Source organism: Dermacentor variabilis, unplaced genomic scaffold, assembly GCF_050947875.1.
Source record: "Dermacentor variabilis isolate Ectoservices unplaced genomic scaffold, ASM5094787v1 scaffold_12, whole genome shotgun sequence".
NCBI classification, from domain to species: Eukaryota; Metazoa; Arthropoda; class Arachnida; order Ixodida; family Ixodidae; genus Dermacentor; species Dermacentor variabilis.
In genome coordinates, this window is record NW_027460280.1 from 10,194,726 (window position 1) to 10,216,405 (window position 21,680).

Sequence of the window (21,680 nt, forward strand, 5' to 3'; positions counted from 1 at the left end):
ACTTGGAGGTCGCTTTTTCTGTTATTAGTTTTCTATTAGTTAAGGTCCGCTGGTATACTTACAGCGGGCGCACGAACTTGATGGTGCCAGGCTTAAGCTTTGCTGAACAGGATCAACGTTGGCTCAAACTTCATGTGCACGGCTTGAGAGGGTTGAAGCTTCTGCATTTCAACTTAGTCGGCATGTTTGACTCATTTTGAGCGCGAATAATTATACATACAAGGGAAGACGCTTTCGCTATCGCATTGTCAGGTCCATGGCCGATCGCGTGAGATTCGGTCCAAAGATGGTTGGCACGCTGATTTTGACGGTGCCATCAACAAGAAAGCCCGCTGCAGTATGACAACTCATGCTCGTCGGTTGCGTTGTTGTCGGCCTGCTCTGATAAAGTGGTTTCAGTGGCGCACAATAGTTGGTCAATCATTGAAGTCAGTGTCTTGTCGGTCTCGTAACGACCCAGTGTTACTGCACCTTAAACGTGTATGTGAAGTAAGCATGCGCTGCCACCACCTGCAAGAGAGCACCAATGCTGCAAGCAGATTTTGTCAGCAATGTGATGTTTTTTGAAGTGTCGCTCAAGTGTAACACACAAGTTTTTTGTTAAATTTGATAGCTGTCAATGCAAGCCAGCAACTATTTGGTTCATGGTGCAGTTCAGACAAGGCCCTGACCGCTTTCTGTATCAAAGTGAAGTTGCAGCGTTTTCGGCACTGCCCTGACGTTGAGGTACGAGTGTAGTTTCAACACGGTACATGGCACGAGTGTTTACAGCTGCGGACGTCCGAGCACTTTTTTTAGGGGTGCTTTCCGGTGCGCAGTGGTGGCGTAGAGATAGAACACCTGCCTCGCGTACAAGAGGTCCATGGTTCGAATCCCGGTGCCGCGCGATTTTCCTCTGGATTAAAAAAAAAATCTGCGTGTTGATAAAATTGCATAAACAGGCTTGGAGTGTGGCCTGATCCCGGTGACCAGAACCGATAACGCACTCCCTCACCAGAGCAGGATTGGCCACCCTGGTGCAGTACTTGGCCACAACCTCTTATATGAACACAACAATCAAACCCCGGCCCTCAGTCCCCAGCGAAGCAACTGACCACGGCAGCGGTCAGACCTGCGACGCAGCACAGGGTGCTAAGAATCCCTGGCTCCGGACAGGCCGCCATTGGAATATGAACCTGGCAACGTTTAACGCTAGAACGTTATCTAGTGAGGCGAGTCTAGCAGTGCTATTGGAGGAATTAGAGGGCAGTAAATGGGATATAATAGGGCTCAGTGAAGTTAGGAAGCCAAAAGAAGCATATACAGTGCTAAAAAGCGGGCACGTCCTGTGCTACCGGGGCTTAGCAGAGAGACGAGAACTAGGAGTCGGATTCCTGATTAATAAGAATATGGCTGGTAACATACAGGAATTCTATAGCATTAAGGAGAGGGTGGTAGGTCTTGTTGTGAAACCTAATAAGAGGTACAAAATGAAGGTTGTATAGGTCTATGCCCTTACATCCACTCATGATGACCAGGAAGTCGAAAGCTTCTATGAAGATGTGGAATCGGCGATGGGTAAAGTCAAAACAAAATACACTATACTGATGGGCGACTTCAATGCCAAGGTAGGCAAGAAGCAGGCTGGAGACAAGGCAGTGGGGGAATATGGCATAGGCACTAGAAATAGCAGGAGAGATTTATTAGTAGAGTTTGCGGAACAGAATAATATGCGGATAATGAATACCTTCTTCCGCAAGCGGGATAGCTGAAAGTGGACGTGGAAGAGCCTGAATGGCAAGACTAGAAATGAAGTAGACTTCATACTCTGCGCTAAACCTGGCATCATACAAGATGTGGACGTGCTCAGCAACATGCGCTGCAGTGACCATAGGATGGTAAGAACTCGAATTAGCCTCGACCTGAGGAGGGAACAGAAGAAACTGGTACATAAGAAGCCGATCAATGAGTTAGCGGTAAGAGGGAAAATAGAGGAATTCCAGATCAAGCTACAGAACAGGTATTCTGCTTTAACTCAGGAAGAGGACCTTAGTGTTGACGCAGTGAACGACAATCTTGTGGGCATCATTAAGGAGTGTGCAATAGAAGGCGGTGGTAACTCCATTAGACAAGATACCAGTAAGCTATCGCAGAAGACGAAAGATCTGATCAAGAAACGCCAATGTATGAAAGCCTCTAACCCTACAGCTAGAATAGAACTGGCAGAAATTTCGAAGTTAATCAACAAGCGTAGGACAGCTGACATAAGGAAGTATAATATGGATAAAATTGAACATGCATTTAGGAACGGAGGAAGCCTAAAAGCAGTGAAGAAGAAACTAGGAATTAGCAAGAATCAGATGTATGCGTTAAGAGATAAAGCCAGCAATATCATTACTAATATGGATGATATAGTTGAAGTGGCTGAGGAGTTCTATAGAGATTTATACAGTACCAGTGGCACCCACGACGATAATGGAAGAGAGAATAGTCCAGACGAATTCGAAATCCCACAGGTAACGCCGGAAGAAGTAAAGGAAGCCTTGGGAGCTATGCAAAGGGGGAAGGCAGCTGGGGAGGATCAGGTAACAGCAGATTTGTTGAAGGATGGTGGGCAGATTGTTCTAAAGAAACTGGCCACCCTGTATACGCAATGCCTCATGACCTTGAGCGTACCGGAATCTTGGAAGAATGCAAACATAATCCTAATCCATATGAAGGGGGACGCCAAAGACTTGAAAAATATAGACCGATCAGCTTACTGACAGTTGCCTACAAACTATTTACTAAGGTAATCGCAAATAGAATCAGGAACAGCTTAGACTTCTGTCATGCAAAGGACCAGGCAGGATTCCGTAAAGGCTACTCAACAATAGACCATATTCACACTATCAATCAGGTGATAGAGAAATGTGTGGAATATAACCAACCCTTATACATAGCTTTCATTGATTACGAGAAACCGTTTGATTCTGTCGAAACCTCAGCAGTCATAGAAGCATTATGGAATCAGGGTGTAGACGAGCCGTATGTAAATATACTGAAAGATATCTATAGCGGCTCCACAGCCACCGTTGTGCTCCATAAAGAAAGCAACAAAATCCCAATAAAGAAAGGTGTCAGGCAGGGACATACAATCTCTCCAATGCTATTCACAGCGTGTTTACAGGAAGTGTTCAGAGACCTAGATTGGAAAGAATTGGGGATAAAAGTTCATGGAGAATACCTTAGTAACTTGCGATTCGCTGATGTTATTGCTTTGCTTAGTAACTCAGGGGACCAATTGCAATGCATGCTCACTGACCTGGAGAGGCCAAGCAGAAGAGTGGGTCTAAAAATTAATCTGCAGAAAACTAAAGTAATGTTTAACAGTCTCGGAAGAGAACAGCAATTTACAATGGGTAACGAGGCACTGGAAGTGGTAAGGGAGTACATCTACTTAGGGCAGGTAGTGACGGCGGATCCGGATCATGAGACGGAAATAATCGAAATAAGAATAGGCTGGAGTGCGTTTGGCAGGCATTCTCAGATCATGAACAGCAGGTTGCCATTATCCCTCACGAGAAAAGTTTATAACAGCTGTGTCTTACCAGTAGTCACCTACGGGGCAGAAACCTGGAGGGTTATGAAAAGGGTTCTACTTAAATTGAGGACGACGCAACGAGCTATGGAAAGAAGAATTATGGGTGTAACGTTAAGGGATAAGAAAAGAACAGATTGGGTGAGGGAACAAACAAGAGGTAATGACATCTTAGTTCAAATCAAGAAAAAGAAATGGGCATGGGCGGGACATGTAATGAGGAGGGAAGATAACCGGGCAGGACATGTAATGAGGAGGGAAGATAACTGATGGTCATTAAGGGTTACGGACTGGATTCCAAGGGAAGGGAAGCGTAGCAGGGGGCGGCAGAAAGTTAGGTGGGCGGATGAGATTAAGAAGTTTGCAGGGACGACATGGCCACAATTAGTACATGACTGGGGTTGTTGAAGTATGGGAGAGGCCTTTGCCCTGCAGTGGGCATAACTAGGATGATGATGATGATGATTCCGGTGCGCGGCGAGGCGCGTGACCCTTCCAAAACGTTTCGCGACTAATCCGCTAGGGCAGGGCGCATGCACCGTCGTGCCATGAAAAGGGAGGATTGCAGGCTGTACACACAAGCTCATGAAATCGGTGATGAAGCAAGCGATGAGTGAAACACACCTCCCATAAAAATGTTGACTGTCAAATGAATTTCATTGAAGCTAGATGCAGATACCATGGTGCCCAGAATGTCTGGAAAATATTTCATTGAGCAACTCCCTAGCCTGACATAAAGCAAGAAGACATGTACAATGGCTTCTGCCATTAGCTTAGGTATTGTCGCCCGTGGTTGTTGCCATGCTTCTTGGGCTTGGTCAACCTGCAGAGTTTGGTGCAGAAGTAGTGAAATGGTTGAAGAAGCAGCGATACGCTGAGTATGGCGCAGTTGCAAGGGTTCACACAAAGGTGAATGAACACCATTTTTTTTAACTGTGCCTTACAAGAGCAGGCAGGGAAGAAGAATTGATGTAATTTACAAGGTCATTAGTACAGGCGCTCAAGGATAGCGGTATGGAATGGCTACAAAAGTTAACCACTGACTGAAAAAAATGAGTAAGAGTGTAAAGAACAGGACTTGCAGGCTGAGACAGACAAAGCGTAGTCGAGTAACTGTAGCTATTGCCATAGCCCTGGCTTGGACTGATGGACCATCTTGAGAGCCAGAGTAGCTGCTCCCAAAGTCTTCGTATGGTTGACGGTAGTAGTAGAAGTTGTCTAAAGCAGCTGACAGGGGTGGTGGTGGAGCAGCCTGGCACTCATACAGATCAGGATAGGGTCGTATGCAGTCGCCGTAGCTAACACAGCCTCAAAGTCCCTGTCACTGTAGGCCCCACCCCGATCCAGGAACCGATCGGGGCCACCAGAGCTGTTGCCCAGCCGCTCTGGGTCTCCAACACCAGGGTAGCACGCCAGCGGGCTGCCACCACCAGGGGGCAGCATGGGCATCACCGAGTCAAAGCGAGTGTTTCGGTTTTGTGGACATTGCTTAGACCAGTGTTGGCCCTGGCGGCCACAACGGTAGCTTTGGCCATGGCCGCCCATGCCTGGCTTGGGCCACACCTTACTGTGGGAACTGCGGGAAGCCTTGATTGGGATCTTGCCACCCATGAACTCGAGAGTTGTGCAGTGCATCAATGGCCAACTTGGACTCTTCCTCAGAGTTCACGTGCACGAAGGCATTGTTCTTGACAACGTCGCACTCCTCCACGTTCCCATACTTCAGAAAGTAGGGAGGCCATAAAACACCCTACGTACAGCTTCGGCATTGCGTCACTTGTTGAGCAAACAGAAAAGCGTCCTTTTAAACTGCTTTCAGCAGTTAGATCCTACAAATTACTGATCAGCGACACAGCGAATTGTCTGTCTCAGTCTGCATGTCCTGTTCTTTGCACTGTTACTCTTTTCTTTTTCAGACATGTACCAACCAGCCCAAGTTAGCACCTTAATCACCGAGTTTCTGCGAGAGGACATCTTTGCCTGCCTTATTAGAGGAACTGCGTTCACTGTCCTTGGCTTGTGCAGGATCCATTTTAATCTAGTCTGGTTGTTTTAAGAAAGTTGCCTGCAGTAAAGATGCAGATGCGCCTGTTTCAGGTTTTGTCAGTTACTGTAGAACATCGCAAGTTCAGCTGCGATGCTCAGATCACCTTGATTTAGCTTATTTACTTATACAATACTGCAGACCGTGTACAGGTCCAAGCATAGTGGATTCAAACGGCATTCAACCACACATGAAGAATAAAGTAGCACATGCCACTTAGTAACGGAATCAATTGGGTACAACAGAGAGTTCCAGTCGTTAATAGTTTGTGGGAAAAAAAATGAATACTTGAACACTTCTGTACATGCAAAATATGGAATCAAAGAGGGGGGTTTGTGGTGCCGGGTGTGTCTAATTGTTGAAAGGTATATGGAAGGTTGAATTATGAAATTATTAATAAAGAAAGTCAAGGCAGCAAGCAACTGTATACTGTTTGTTCTGCAGGTGAATCAAACCGAAAATTTAGAATAAATCAAACGGCTGTTATACTTGCGAGCTTTTTAATATAATGTTTAGTACGGGGTCCTAAACTACAGATGCATACTCATGTTTAGGCCGAATAAAGGGTATGTAGCTGAAAAGTTTGGCACTAGCTGGGGCATTTCGTAGTTTATGTTTTAGTAAACATAATTTACACGAGGCTGATGCGCATACGATGATCAACATCGATGTTACAAGATATATTGTTAGTAATAGTAACTTTCAAGTATTTCTACTTCGTAACCTCTTGTAATGTTGACAATCCTAATTTATAAGTGTGCTTTAGTGGGTGTTTTCCATGTGTAACGTGCAGAAGGATGCTTTCTTCAATGTTAAGAAGCATTCCTCATATGTTGCACTATTCTAAAATATTGTTTTTGTTGTTGTTTAGTTCAGGTTGATCTTTTGCCCAGAAATATCTCTGTACAAAACACAATCGTCAGAAAATAATGAAATAATAATGCTGAAGTGAACTGCATTTGCATCATTAATATATGAAAGAAGGGGTAAGGCGTGGAGACACAAACACAAGAGAAGAGAAGTGGACAACACAAATGCGTTCGTGTTGTCCACTTCTCTTATGTCCATGTCTGCACGCCTTGCCCCTTTTTTTTTGCATTATGAATCCTTACCAACTAGCTCAGCTTTCTGTTGTTCTATGAAAGCAGATTTATACATTTTCAAGAAATACAAACTTAACATTTGAATTGATAGCCGATTCCATCAAGTGCTCCCTCGCTTGCTCCCACTTTGTCTGTGTGTGGGGGCAGGCAATGGTGAGAGCAGGGAGCTGTTACTCTAACGACGGGCCCTACATCACACCAGTACAACTCTCTTCATGTAGTGTTTATCTTGTAGCCTTGTATTGGAGTTATTAAACCAATGAGTTTTCCACCGCCAACAGGCTATTTGTAGGTCAAATTCAGTCTGCGTGTCACAATCGTGTCACATGTCCAGTGGCGTAGCCAGAAATTTATTTCTGGCGGGAGGTGGGTCTTCGCTACCACTCCTCCCTCTCCTTCACCTCTCTCTCTCTCTCTCTCTCTCTCTCTCTCTCTCTCTCTATATATATATATATATATATATATATATATATATATATATATATATATATATATATATATATATATTGTAATGGAGTGTTTGAACAGTTCAGTTGGCAGCGTCTGTTCGTAATTGAGAAGGAAGGTCACGCAGAGCAGGAACAGCTGGCTGCCCAAACGGCACAAGCTCTTGCTAAGCACTGGCGATCCGGCTGGCCCATTGGTTCCACTGCAGGCACGGAACAGACGATCTGGCTGCCTTTGTCCTTGTGCTCTCCTTCTTCATTACAATTACCCCCGGTGCAAAAGCGGCGCCATCCTGGTGGCTTACGACGGGGAGACCAGCGGGTCATAGAATTGTTTCAGGCGGTGAACATGAACAACATCCCGTCCACGGCGGCACTTTTTGGATGTCGGTGTAAGCGGCTGTATGACATAGTTGACCGGAGAGGTGCGTTCGACGATGCGGTATGGTCCATCATACTGCGAGAGAAGTTTTGTTGAAAGTCCAGGCGTGGTAGCAGGCACGGACAACAAGACAAGTGTGCTGGCAGCGAAGTTCGGATTCGTAGCGTCGCCATCACGATTGGCTTTTTGTCATTGTTGGTCGGCGGAGGTGAACTTTCGGGCTAATTGACGGCATTCCTTGGCGTATCGGGTGACGGCTGAAACAGGAGCACACTCTGACGCATCTGGTGTATAAGGCAAAACCGTATCGATGGTATGGGAAGGATCGCGACCGTAGAGAAGAAAGTATGGAGAAAATCCTGTAGTACTTTGTGTAGCCGTATTATATGCGTACGTGACAAATGGGAGGATGATGTCCCAGTTTGTATGCTCCGATGAAACGTACATGGCGAGCATATCACCTAGGGTGCGATTGAAACGCTCCGTAAGCCTGTTAGTTTGAGGATGGTATGCCGTGGTGGTCCGGTGACCTATGCGGCATTGAGCAAGCAGTGCTTCAACCACCTGTGACAAAAACGCACGGCCTCTATCACTCAGCAGCTCCCGAGGTGGGCCATGACGAAGAATGAAACGATGGAGCAGAAAGGATGCAACGTCACTGGCGATCGCTGCAGGTAGAGCAGCGGTTTCAGCATAGCGTGTAGGGTGATCAACTGCGACAATAATCCATCGTTTGCCAGCGGGTGTTAGCGGTAGCGGCCCGTACAGGTCAATTCCCACACGTTCGAACGCACGAGCAGGGCACGGAAGCGGCTGTAATAAAGCGTGGGCCGGATGAGGCGGAGATTTGCAGCGTTGGCATTGCGGGCACGAGCGGACATACTTTTGGACAAAAGTAAACATGCCTCGCCAGTAGTAACGTTGCCGCAGGCGGTCATACGTCTTCAAAACGCCTGCGTGTGCACATTGTGGGTCAGTATGGAAAGACACGCACATGGCGGAACGCAAAGTCTTAGGGATAACCAGGAGCCACTTGCGACCATCGGGCTGGTAGTTGCGTCGATACAAGAGGTTATCCCGGACAGCAAAGTGGGCAGCCTGGTGACGCAGGGAGCGGGAGATGGGAGATGCAGGCGAACCAGAAAGGAGATCCAGAAGAGAGGCCACCCAATGATCTTTGCACTGTTCTGATGCGCAGGTAGCGATGTCGACCGAGGATACTGCCTCAATGGTGGAGAGGGAGGCTGTGTCGGCTGGCAGCGGAGAGCGGGACAGTGCGTCGGCGTCAGCGTGCTTGTGACCTGAGCAGTAGATGACGTGTATGTCGTATTCTTGAATGCACAGAGCCCAGCGGGCAAGGCGTCTAGATGGGTCTTTTAAAGAGGATAACCAACAAAGGGCGTGATGGTCAGTAACGACATGGAAAGGCCTGCCATATAAATAAGGGCGAAACTTCCCAAGTGCCCAAACGATGGCCAGGCATTCTTTTTCTGTGACGCTGTAATTGCGTTCCGCTTTGGTCAGCGCACGACTGGCATAAGCAACGATGTACTCGGAGTAGCCAGGCTTGCGCTGCGCAAGGATAGCGCCAAGGCCAATACCACTGTCATCGGTATGCACTTCAGTTGGGGTGGTGCGGTCGTAGTGTCGCAGTATAGGCGGAGATGTCAGGAGACGGCGTAAGGTCACGAACACGGTGTCACAAGCAGGAGTCCAGGAGGCTAGGTCGTTGGCGCCACTTAAGAGTTGTGTCAAAGGTGATATAATTGAGGCAAAATAGCGAACAAAGCATCTGAAGTAAAAACAGAGGCTGACGAAGGCACGGAGTTCTTTGAGTGTCTTAGGTTTCAGAAACTCTGTCACAGCATGAAGTTTTGATCGGTCGGGGCAAATGCTGTCTTGTGATACGACGTGACCTAGAATCATGAGCTTGCGCATGGCGAACTGGCACTTTTTCAGGTTCAGTTGCAGGCCTGCGTTGGTCAAGCACGTCAACACTTGCCTAAGGCAAAGAAGATGCGTGCTGAAATAAGGGGCGAACGCAACGATGTTGTTGAGGTAGCACAAACACGTGCTCCATTTTAGACCGCGCAAGATATTGTCCATCATTCGTTCAAACATACCAGGCGCATTGCATAGGCCAAATGGCATCACATTAAATTAGTATAAACCATCCGGAGTAATGAATGCAGTTTTAGGGCGATCAACTGCTGACATCGGGACCTGCCAGTAGCCCGAACGTAAATCCAATGAAGAAAAAAATTCAGCGCCTTGCAAGCTGTCGAGAGCATCGTCAATGCATGGTAGAGGGTAAACGTCTTTTCGCGTTATCTTATTAAGACGGCAATAATCGACGCAGAACCGAATAGAACCATCTTTTTTGTGACGAGAACCACTGGTGATGCCCATGGGCTATTGGAAGGTCGAATGACGCCACGCTGAAGCATGTCGTCCACGTGCTCACTGATCACCTGACGTTCTTTGGCGGATACGCGGTACGGGCGCTGCCGCAATGGTGCGTTGGAGCCAGTGTTGATGTGGTGGCTTACGGTTGATGTGCGACCCAGAATAGGCTGAGCGACATCAAAAGAAGAACGGAACTGGGCAAGCAGGTGAAGAAGCTGGGAGCGCTGCTCGGAAGTAAGGTCATCGGCAATGAAAGGTGTGAATAAGTCAGGTGATGGCGGAGCAGAAGTGGAAAGTGCACAGAAGTCAGTGAGCTCTGTATACGAAGCATCCGGTACATCGGTTATAAACATGTCATCAAGAGGCTGAACTTGGCCAAGTGCTTCACCGCAAAGAGCCGTCAGGGCTGTAGGAAGAGGATTGCAGACAACGATGGCGCTGAGACCGGCTGAGATGTCAAGTGTGGTGAAAAAGAGGGGAACATCTTTGTGGGTTATGAAGAGTTCCGAAGGAGTGAAGAGGACAGTGCCTTCAGAGACAGCGCCACAGAAGACGAGAACAACAGCAGACGAGTGCGGCGGTATGGCGATGTCTTCCCGAAGGACTAGCTTAGCGGGAAGAGAAGTGGCGCTGACGAGGGGTACGCCACACAGAGGCGATAATTCGACTTCAGCACATGCACAATTGATGACGGCGTTATTTTGCGAAAGAAAGTCCCACCCAAGTATCACGTCGTGAGAGCAGGACTGAAGAACCACAAATTCCATAATATAGAGAACGCCCTGAATAACAACTCTAGCTGTGCATGCTGCTGAAGGATGCACTGGCTGGGCGCTTGCTGTGCGAAGAGAAAACCCAGAAAGTGGTGTCGTAACTTTTCGTAAGGCGCGAGAGAGGCGTTCGTTTAGGACAGGCACGGCTGCTCCAGTATCAATTAGCGCAACTGTAGGGACGCCGTCAACAGTAAGGTCGACAACATTCGAAGGCGGCAACGGAGTACTTGTACAGATTAATGGCGACGCAGTTCTTGCCTCCTGAACTGCGGCGCTTAGTTTTCCTCTTGTGTGGGTGAAGGGCGCTGGCGCATGAGGGATAATGAGCGGCGACGCCGGGAAGGCGAACGACGTGTAAGGACCGGGCGCTCGGCTGGTGGCCTGTTCGACTGCCGAGTAAAATAAGTGTCTTGAAAAGGTTGCACGTCGGCGTAGGGAGGCGACTGCACCAACCCATCAGAGTGCAGCATGCGGCGGTGGCAGAGTCGTGCAACATTGCCGGGAATACCGCAGGCATAACTTATGGGCCTGTTGTCTTGTGTGCGCCAAGGATTAGCAAACGCAGGAGCAGGTCGATGAACGGGATGACGAACGGGTGGTAGCGGCCGTGGATGTAGTGCAACGAGTGGTTGACAAGGAGGCTGCACCGCGACGGATGCGTAAGTAGGTGGCGTGGCGCCAGGGTACAGCTGATGCTGCATTGGTAGAGCCTCAGCAACTTGCTCTTCAATAACCCGCCAGAGCGTAGGGGCGAGCTGTGTAGGAGGCTGTGACGGCAGCGGCTGCTGTTGGGGTAGCTCAGCGAAGGGCAATAGAGAGAGCTGACGTGCAATTTCCTCCCGCACGAAAGCTTGGATTTGTCTGAGGAGGGAGGAGCGATCAGGGAAGGCGGTCATGGAAGAGAGGGCCTCGTCAGCCACTGAGGGGTGCCTGGTCAAATCGCGCTGCCTCCTCAACTCGTCGTAGCTTTCGCACAAGTTCATGAGCTCTGCTACGGTGCGCGGACTCTTGGTGATCAACATTTGAAAAATGTCATCGGCGATGCCCTTCAAAATGTGCTTCAATTTCTCATGTTTGAGCATAGAAGCATCCACACATTTGCACAGGTCCAGAATGTCTTCGATATAACAGGTGAATGTTTCACCAGGTTGTTGCGCTCGCTCTCGTAACCGCTGCTCGGCGCGCAACTTGTAGACGGCAGGGCGACTGAAAACTTCAGCGAAACTGGCTTTGAATGCAGACCAGGACTCAAAGTCGGCTTCGTGATTTTTAAACCACAGGTGAGCCACTCCCGCAAGGTAGAAGATGACGGCATTTAACTTGGCGGTATCGTCCCATCGATTGTGCGAGCTCACCCTTTCATATGTAGACAACCATTCATTGACGTCCTGCTCATCCATACCGCTGAAAACCGCTGCATGGCGTTGCGGGACAGCGCCAGAGCAGGCAACGGAGGGTGGTGGCGACGTCGGCTGGGGAGAGTCAGGCATAACGGGAGGCAGAGTCCGAGACCGGAGTTCCAGGGTGTAGATGTTCTTTAATACCCCGCACCTCCACCAATTGTAATGGAGTGTTTGAACAGTTCAGTTGGCAGCGTCTGTTCGTAATTGAGAAGGAAGGTCACGCAGAGCAGTAACAGCTGGCTGCCCGAACGGCTGAAGCTCTTGCTAAGCAGTGGCGATCCGACTGGCCCATTGGTTCCACTGCAGGCACGGAACAGACGATCTGGCTGCCCTTGTCCTTGTGCTCTTTTTCTTCATTACAATATATATATATTGTCACAATTCACAAGCAGCAGGAACTGATAAAACAGGGCAGGACACTTTAATTGCAGGCAAACTGAAAAACGATTACGCAGGGATCTCGTCTTCTCTTCCGCAATGCGCGAGAACTTCGTCTTTCTCTACGTGCCACGTATTGGATGTGGCATTTGCCTCCCTCCAGAGAGAGCATCGTCCCGATGCTCACCTAGCGGTAGGAAGATGTGTCAGATGAGGTGAGGGCATTTCACTTCATTCCAAACAATAGGGGTTCATGCGCACAATGTGCACGACTTCTGGTGGATGCTGCCTCGCCCTGGAGGAAGCAGAACTGTCAGGGATAACCTCATAGTTTAGGTTGCTGAGGCACGGACCTTGTATGTACCAAAGTACTAGCTTCCTCACTGACGGGTGGGACTCCAAACCCACACTTTGTCGCCTGGGTGATATGTGATGTATCGGCACCGTTGATTGTAGCCTGTTGTAGTCCTGTTGTCTGGCGATTCTGATGCGGGTGAGTTGTCTCGCTTCTTCAGCATGTTGAGCGAAAGCTTCAGTGTGCATGCCTGTATCACCGCAGTTATGTGGCAACATTGTATCAAACATCATCGTCACTTCACAGCCATGAAGAACGCTAAATGGTGTCTTTCGCGTTGTTTCCTGTTGAGCAGTGTTGTAAGCGAATGTGATGTGCAGTAGAATGCCATCCCAATTTTTGTGCTCCACGTCTATGTACATACTCAGCATGTCGGTGATAGTCTTGTTGTAAGCGAACGTGATGTACAGTAGAATGCCATCCCAATTTTTATGCTCCATGTCTACGTACATACTCAGCATGTCGGCAATAGAATGTCAATAGAATGTTCAAGCGTTCTGTTAGGCCGTTCGTTTGTGGGGGATAGGCTGTGGTCTTTTGGTGAGCCGTGCTGCTGAGGCTGAGCACTGTCTTTAGTAGTATAGCCATAAGGGCAGTCCCTCTGTCCGTTATTATCACCACTGGTGTACCGTGCCTCAGAACCACGTTTTCAATAAAAAATCGCGCTGCTTCAACTGCAGTGCCGCTTGGAAGGGCCTTGGTTTTTGCATAGCGTGTCAGGTAATCGGTGGCAACTATTAGCCACTTATTGTCAGTATTGAAAGCCAGCAATGGTCTGAGAAGGTCCATCCTGATTTGGACAAATGGGTTCGTGAGCCGTTGGACTGGTTGTAGTAGCCCAGCTGGTTTCATATGTGGTGGTTTGCGTCGCTGACATTCGAGGCATGTGAACGCGTAATGCTTCACAAAGGTGGCAATCCTTGGCCAGTATATTTCTCTTTGACTCGGGCTAGTGTTCGCATGTAGCCGAGGTGGCCAGATGTCGGTTCATTGTGGCAGGCTTGCAAGACCTCATGACGGAGGCACGTTAGGACAACAAGTAGGCGGGTGTTTCTGCTTGCGGAGTTCTTGTAGAGAACATCATTACGGAAGCAGTATGATGGCAAGCTCCTTGCAAATGTTTTGGGTGCGCTTTTAACCCGGCCTTCTAAAAGATCAATAAGCGGAAACAGTTCGCTGTCTTCCCGCTGCTGACGAGCAGTCGTGGCCGTGTCTAGAACACCTATAAAAGCCATGTCTTCATCATCTTCTGTGACTTCCTGCTCAATCAATGATCTTGAAAGGCAGTTGGCGTCGGAGTGCTTTCGTCCAGACTTGTACACCACTGTCATATTGAATTCTTGAAGCCTGAGGCTCCTACACAGTAGTCAACCGGACGGATCCTTCAAGTTCGTCAGCCAGCAAAGTGAGTGATGATTGCTGACAACACTGAAGGAATGACCATAGAGATATGGCTATAGAGATATAGAGATATGAAACTTCATAACTGCTCATAACACTGCAAGGCATTCCTTTTCTGTGGTTGAGTAATTAGACTCAGCACGTGAGAGCATCCTGCTTGAATATGCAATGACTCTCTTGGCTGAGTCTTGCCACTGCAGGAGCACAGCGCCTAAATCTACGTTGCTAGCGTCTGTATAAATCATGGTAGGAGCGTCCTCGTCAAAGTGAGCCTGTACAGGAGGTGTTTGCAAGTGTTGTCGGAGATAATTAAATGCTGCTTGTTCTTCTTCGCCCCAAATGAAGGCAACGTCTTTTCTTGTAAGGCACTTTAACGGTGAAGCTATATGTGAAAAATTGGCTATAAATCTTCGGTAATACAAGCAGAGACCTAGAAAACGCCTCACTACCTTCTTGTCCGTCAGCGTTGGAAACTTTGCGACGGCTGTGATCTTGTCGGGATCAGGGTGGACGCCTTGATGACTCGCAGCATGACCTAAAAAATGGAGTTCCTCGAAACCAAAGTGACACTTTTCTGCTTTCAGTGTTAAGCAGGTGGACCGTATTGTTTGTAGAACTGCCAGCAGCCGTCTCAGGTGTTCCTCGAACGTTTCCGAAAAAATTATGACGTTGCCGAGGTATACTAGGCATGTCTGCCACTTCAGGCCTGACAGAACCATATCCATGAGTCGCTGAAAAGTTGCTGGAGCTGAGCATAAACTGAAAGGCAGGACCTTGAATTTGTAAAGCCCATCAGGCATTACGAAAGCAGCCTTTTCCCTGTCTCTGTCATCAACCTCGATTTGCGAATAGCCACTTTTGAGGTCCATCAACGAGAAGTAGCGGGCATGCCTCAGCCTGTCGAGAGAATCGTCGATATGAAGTAATGGGTATACATCTTTCTTTTGTCACCCGATTCAGCTTATGGTAGTTGACACAAAAACGCACGCTGCCATTTTTCTTTGTGACAATCTCTACTGGCGATGCCCACGGGCTTTTTGATGGTTGGATCACGTTGTCAAGCATTTTCTTCACTTGCTCTTGGATCGCTTCACATTATTTTGGCACTACACGGTACGGGTTTTGTTGGATTGGTCTTGCTGTCTCCTTCGTGATAATCCGGTGCTTCGCCAGTGGAGTCTCACCAACTCTGGATGTCGACAAAAAGCAATAGCGAAACTGGTGAAGCAGGTCCACAAGGCGCTGCCTTTCCGCTGGTGATAAGCTCGTACTCACGTCAAGAACAGGTAACGGTGCCAAAGTGTCTTGATCTCTTTGTTGTAATGCAAAGCATTTGCCGAATTCCACAATCTCGTCGAGGTAAGCAACTGCTGCGCCTTTTGCAATGTGTCGTCGTTGCTTGCTGAAGTTTGTCAGCAGTAGTTCTGTTTGCCCGTGCATTACTTTGACGAGACTTTTGGGTGTGGCAACACCTTGAGTGAGCAAAAGTGTAATTATCTGCTCGGCAATACCTTCCCCATTGTACTCTGTGTTGCACCTGACGGAAACAAGACTGCAATATAACTTTGGTACAGTCACGTCTTATGATGCGTAAGGACTTGCGTTGTAGTTCTGCACTTTCGTCCCCAGGAAAGGTTAGTATACCTTCTGGTATGTTGATGACGGCGCTATACTCGCGTAAGAACACCATACGTAAGATTACATCGTTGCAGCAGTCGGGGAGAATAACAAAATTTGCGACGAATGACGAATTCCCTTGTTGACCTTTGCTGTACACTTGCCAGTCGGTGTCAGTAGCTGGCCTCCAGCACCTCTAATGTACGGCCCTGACCATTCCATATTCACTTTGCGAAGTCTGTCTGCCAATTTTTCAGTTAGTATCGAAAAGTCTGCGCCAGTGTCTACTAGCACTGTCACGTCGTGGCCGTCAATTGATACACTAACATCACCGTTAACAATCTCGTCTGTCATCAAATCATCCGGCTGTATTGGTTTCTCGTTCGACGGCAGTGGGGGATTTTCAGCAATTCATGTGTGGCAACCTTTTCCCCCGAGTCCACAGCCTTCTGTTTCCCCGGCGTGGGCTGGGAGATCGCCCTCGGGCCACGTCGGTGGAACTGCATCTTGCAGCTGGAAAACGATGTCCCGGAGAAGGGAAGCGCAACCGGTAACCAGGAGAATGGGCTTGCCAGCTCGTCGAATTCGCATCGATGTTTGCTCAGCTGCCGTCAAAAGCACGACAAGAAGCAGTTGATGGAAATGCTTGGTACCCTGCAACGCGATAAGGGCAATGATGGCAGATGTGGCCCTTATCGTGCTGACTACAGGCCCTTCCCCACAGTGGAAGCACAAGGGCCTGTAGTCAGCTGTGCACCAAATGTCGGTTATGCGAAGCGATGGTCGCGCCGGTTGTTCCATATGGTACCAAGGTAATGCTGGTGCTGACTGCTGGTGATACTGTGGCATCGGCATCGGAGGTGGTGGTTCACGGATAACATCTGCGTAGCTGGGCTGCCACGTCTGGGAATTTGGCTCGGGAGCCAGAAACCCTTGCTTTATGTCTTGGCACATGACTTCAGCCACTGATGCAGCTGTGCATTCATTTGGCATGGCAGTGAGCTTCTTAATTTCTTCCTGAACAACTTTGCGTATCAGCCGGTGCAAGGAAACCTCGTCTGTGACCGTCACTGCTGCAGCGCTTGTCGGTCCAGTGCTGGTCAGGTGATTATACTGGCAACTGCGTAGGTGTAACACACTCTCTATGGCTGTCAATTCTTTAATAAACTCATCGAGGCTAGTCGGTGGGTTCCGCACAAGACCGGCAAGCAGCTTCTCCTTTATGCCGCACATGAGGTTAAGGTTGGTTGAGGGTGAGTTTTTTTGCCTCGGACATATTGGGGTCTGCATGACGACAAAGACGAGCCATGTCTTCAGCAAACATGGCAACAGTTTCATTCGTCTTTTGCATGCGTAATTCAAGAAGACAGTGTGTGTGGTCTTGCCTTTCGATGCTCCCGAACGTATGGAGGAACTGGCGGCGGAACTCATCCCAGCTTGGCCAGATTCCCTCGCGATTTACAAACCATGTACGGGCTCCTTCTTCAAGAGAGAAATACACATTGGAGAGCTTCTGTCCAGCATGCCACTCATTATACTTGGCTACATGCTCGTACTCCTCGAGCCAGTCTTCTGCATCCTCGTAGGCGCTGCCGTGGAAGCTCATGGGAGATCGAGGAGTCAAAAGAGTCACCTGTGCAGGGCCTGGGTCTGTCATGGCTTGGGCACTCGTGGTAACAGGCAGACTTCCTGGTAGGGGACCAAATTCTGGACTTAGGCCTAATAGGCAACGACTGGCACGGTGAACAGGTGTTTCGACATGTGGAAAATATCCTGGGCTTGATGTGAGGCTGTTGACAGGCGTCCCAAACATTTACCCAGTACCTCCACCAGTGTCACGATTCACAAGCCACAGGAACTGATAAAACAGGGCAGGACACTTTAATTTTATATATATATATATATATATATAATATATATATATATATATATATATATATATATATATATATATATATATATATATATATATATAATGTTGTACACTTTTCAAACTCCTAGCACTCCCCAGGGAAGAATGCTTTAACAACGTAGATGCATGTTTTTAGGTTGCTGAAACAACACTTTAGCTCTTTATAAAAGTTTTTCATTGCTAAGGCATGCAGCCACTTCGCATCAAGTTATGCTATTATCCTTATGCAATTAAAGAAATGGTGATATTGTCACGTAGTAGTGACGATGAAGAAAGCCGCAATACTGGGAATGATGAAACTAGCCTTTTATTGGGTGGACTTGTGCCCTAAAAAAAATGGGCTAAACTCAAAGAACAGTGACAGCGGCGAACACAGTCGGCGATGGGCGAAAATCTGATCAGCAGGTCAAGTGCGTCAGCTTTTATACATGAGCCATTGAAGGTTCCAGAGTAATCGCTGGTGCCCACGTGTCTTCCAGAAAGTTCTACACAATTCGCATCGCACATGCAATCGGATTACACAAGCGTGGGTGACAACATACAGCAGAAAGAACAATAGATAACATTAGAGAAACTTCCGATACATGTGGGCGCATCCCCCACTGAGTGATAATAATTGTTATAGGATGAAGAGCGGTCACCCGAAAAAGATGTACAAGTACACATGTCAATGTTAAAAAACACTATAACATTTCATTTACCTATTGATGGATTTATATAATGTATGTTGATGACCTAGTTGGTACATGGCTTAAATGGAAAAACAAACAGCGCTAAAAATGGGGCCAAACGAAATAACAGAGCAGTACACTGTCATGTGTCTTCTTGTTTGCTGCCCAGGTAACAGTGGAAATAAGCGTTGTTTTCCAGACAGATCTCCTCATGAGTGGTTTGGCCATGGCTACGAACAGCAGACAGTAGGCGCCATTTTGCAGGTCACCTATCACTCAGTCACGCTTTCATCTTTGTGGGCATGCTATATTATACTACATTTAAATATACAGGAACAAATCTTTGTGCTAGAGCTTTGATAGTATCATATGATGTAAGTTTCACTCACTTTCGGTGATCTGCTGTCCGACTTGTTTGAAGAGATGTTTGGAAGTAACTTTCAATCATGGTATTGTAGTCATCACATGACACCTATTGTTATTTGATCACACTCAGGAATTGATGAGGCAGACAGTATGAAGCAGGGCTGCTTTCTGCTTAGACGCCTTTGTGAAAATTACGAGATCCGTAGTTCACAGTAAAATAAGGGCTAGAATTTCTGAGAGATTTGAAAGTGTCATGTTTCCTGACACCCGTCGATTCTGAAAATTGCTGAGACAGTTAAGATTGGCTCTCCACAGCAAACAGCATGTGCTACAACGGGGTAGGTGAGCTGCAGCTAAGCAACTGGCCACAGCCGTCTGGTGTTGTGCAATAGGGCAGTGTTGAGACACTCTCCCTATGTCCATGATTATATGCCAATTTCATTCTTGACGCCTTTTATGTGCGTGCTCCCTTCCCCTCCTTCATACCTATCACCCCACTCTCCTTCTTAAGATTCTTTTCTGTTAGTCACTGTCGCACTCTTCAACATTCACTGGGTTGTTGAATGGCGCGGCTGACTCTAACATTCCTATATTTTTGTTTCTGCATCGACTTTGAGGTTATTCACCTACCTGCCCTCCCACTTGTTTGTTGTGGCAGTTTCCTAGTGTCCTGGGCCCAGCACCACCATTCTTGTTATATTTTGCCATGTGCAAATCAGCCTTCTGTAGGTCTTTTCTTGTCCCGTTTTTTGCCCCCTTTCTATTCTTACCAGTGTGTAAAAACTAGCATAACAGCAAGCTCTTCTCAAATTTATTAACATAATAAAAGTCTGAGACAGGGCAAAGAAGAAAAAAAAAGGAGTGCTTATTATGCATTTCTTAGACAAGCAAGTCTCAACATTTTCAGAATGCTTTTCTTCCATGCAGCATGGTCGACGATTCAGTGAAGTACCAGAAATGAGAAGCACTACAATGACACAAAGGCCTGGTGGGGAGCAACGATGCCTCCAAGATTTATGCATGGCCTCCTCCCATCTTTATCTCTGTGTGGAATTTTTAGCGCTGATCCTCCCTCAGCAGTCATGGTTAACAGGATCCAGAATTAGGTAGAAGCGCACCATGAGTGGGGCTCTAATGTTCTCTGCATGCAAAAGATCGCCCCCATGACAACTCCCCCCCATCGGACCACCACTAGCCATCGCCTTGCTTTCGCATTGGAACTTTCCCCTTCATCTATGTCACTCTTTCCGAGCCCACCTCCTGAAACTTTCTGTCTCTGGGAAAGGGGGGAAGAAGGGGGGGGGGGTCGTCAGAAAATTTCAGGAGTGGGGCGGCTACACAATGTACATGTGACAATCACAATCAGTTACAGGAAAGACCTGAACGAAAAGACGGGAGCTATACATAAAAAATGGGGACTGCTCTTTATTATAATTAGTAAGAAAAAAAAAGCTACTGCTTGCAAGGCACTCATTACATGTCACCTTGCATCACTGATTATTATTTTTTTTTAACATCTTGCATGTTATTTTCAAATTTCTTGCAGCTTTAATGTTGAGGGGTCGATTCTTCCATATTTTTGCTTGCTTCCTAAAATTAAACAAGTCATTTGCCATACACATTATGAGATATTTTTAATGTGAGGAAAGCAAAACCAGATTTTTTACAAACACTCAATTTTCTGGCTCCAGTGCAAAAGTTAACTCAGTGCGACCCCTAAGTATTTGAATGAACTCACTCTCTCAATTGGATGATCGCTTAACTGCAGGTTAGAGATGTTTTATCAGTGGCTTTTCTCCTAGAAAAGTTGACTGTTGGGCTAGTTGGTCTCCTAAAATGAAAGACAACATACTTAATTCTATCAATGTTTAACTTCAATTAGTTTATCCTTAAACCAACTAGAGATATGAAGTAATTTTGTTACATTAATTTGCAGTTTGAGGAACCAGTCACCATAGAGAAGCAAGAGTCGTGTTGTCTGCGTGCATTAAAACCATTCACTTGTGCACTGTTCGTGGGAGATCATTTAGGTAAATTGAAAATGATATTAGCTCCAGAACAGATCCTTGAGGCATGTGAAGTGCTACATTGTTACAAGAGTCATATTATAAGAAGCCAACAAAAAAAGACACCAAGGACAGCATAGGGGAAATTACTTGTACTTATTAATTGAATTAACGAAATGGTAAATTAATGGAAATGAATGTGGATGAAAAAGCAACTGGCCGCAGGTGGGGCACAAAGCCATGTCTTCGCATTTCGTGTGCGATGCCAGTTGAGCTACCGCGGTGCTGTTTTCCCATCCACTTTCTGGGGTATTTATGTTTTATCTAATAAATTCAACCTGGGAGTGCTAGCCAGTGCCACCACTCATGACCTCCACTTCTACTGTCAAGGCCGTGCAGCCTTTCTAGTTAAACCTAAATGCTAAAGAAGTAGGAAACTGATCTCGGAAACAGCACCGAGTGGTCGTGAATACCTTGCTGTCAAAGTGTCATGCCACAAATGTAAAGCAAATACAAACATTAGTTTGGAACTAAAGGGCCCAACAGTGCACAACAACTGAACCATAGCTACGTTTTAGCATGCAGCCCAAATGCCGTGGAGAAGCGCTGTCAAGGCAGAGTATAGTAACATGACAAGTCATTTCTGGGACAATGCCAATTGTGCTAGAGCCTCTCCATGTGGGTGTATCCAGCTCGGTCGTTTTGGCTTGAGTGCCGCTGCAATCCTGGAAAATGTGCGTTTCCTCTGCTTTGAGGATGCCACTGCTAAGGCTAGTGTTGCATGTTTTAGATTTTATTCTCTAAGGAGAGCTTTTCCAAGGTCAACAAGGAGGCATGGAATTGCCGTCATTTTTTTAC

General features: G+C 47.2%; 1 protein-coding gene and 1 pseudogene across 11 annotated transcripts in view; one reads left to right on the forward strand and one right to left on the reverse strand.

Moving 5' to 3' along the window:
- LOC142566180 (uncharacterized) overlaps window positions 1–17,524 on the reverse strand; it is a 30,580-nt pseudogene extending 13,056 nt beyond the window's left edge.
- The window catches only part of Vps8 (vacuolar protein sorting 8), a 947,651-nt gene that overhangs the window by 692,265 nt on the left and 233,706 nt on the right, over window positions 1–21,680 (forward strand). The gene's annotated exons all lie outside the window — the stretch shown is intronic.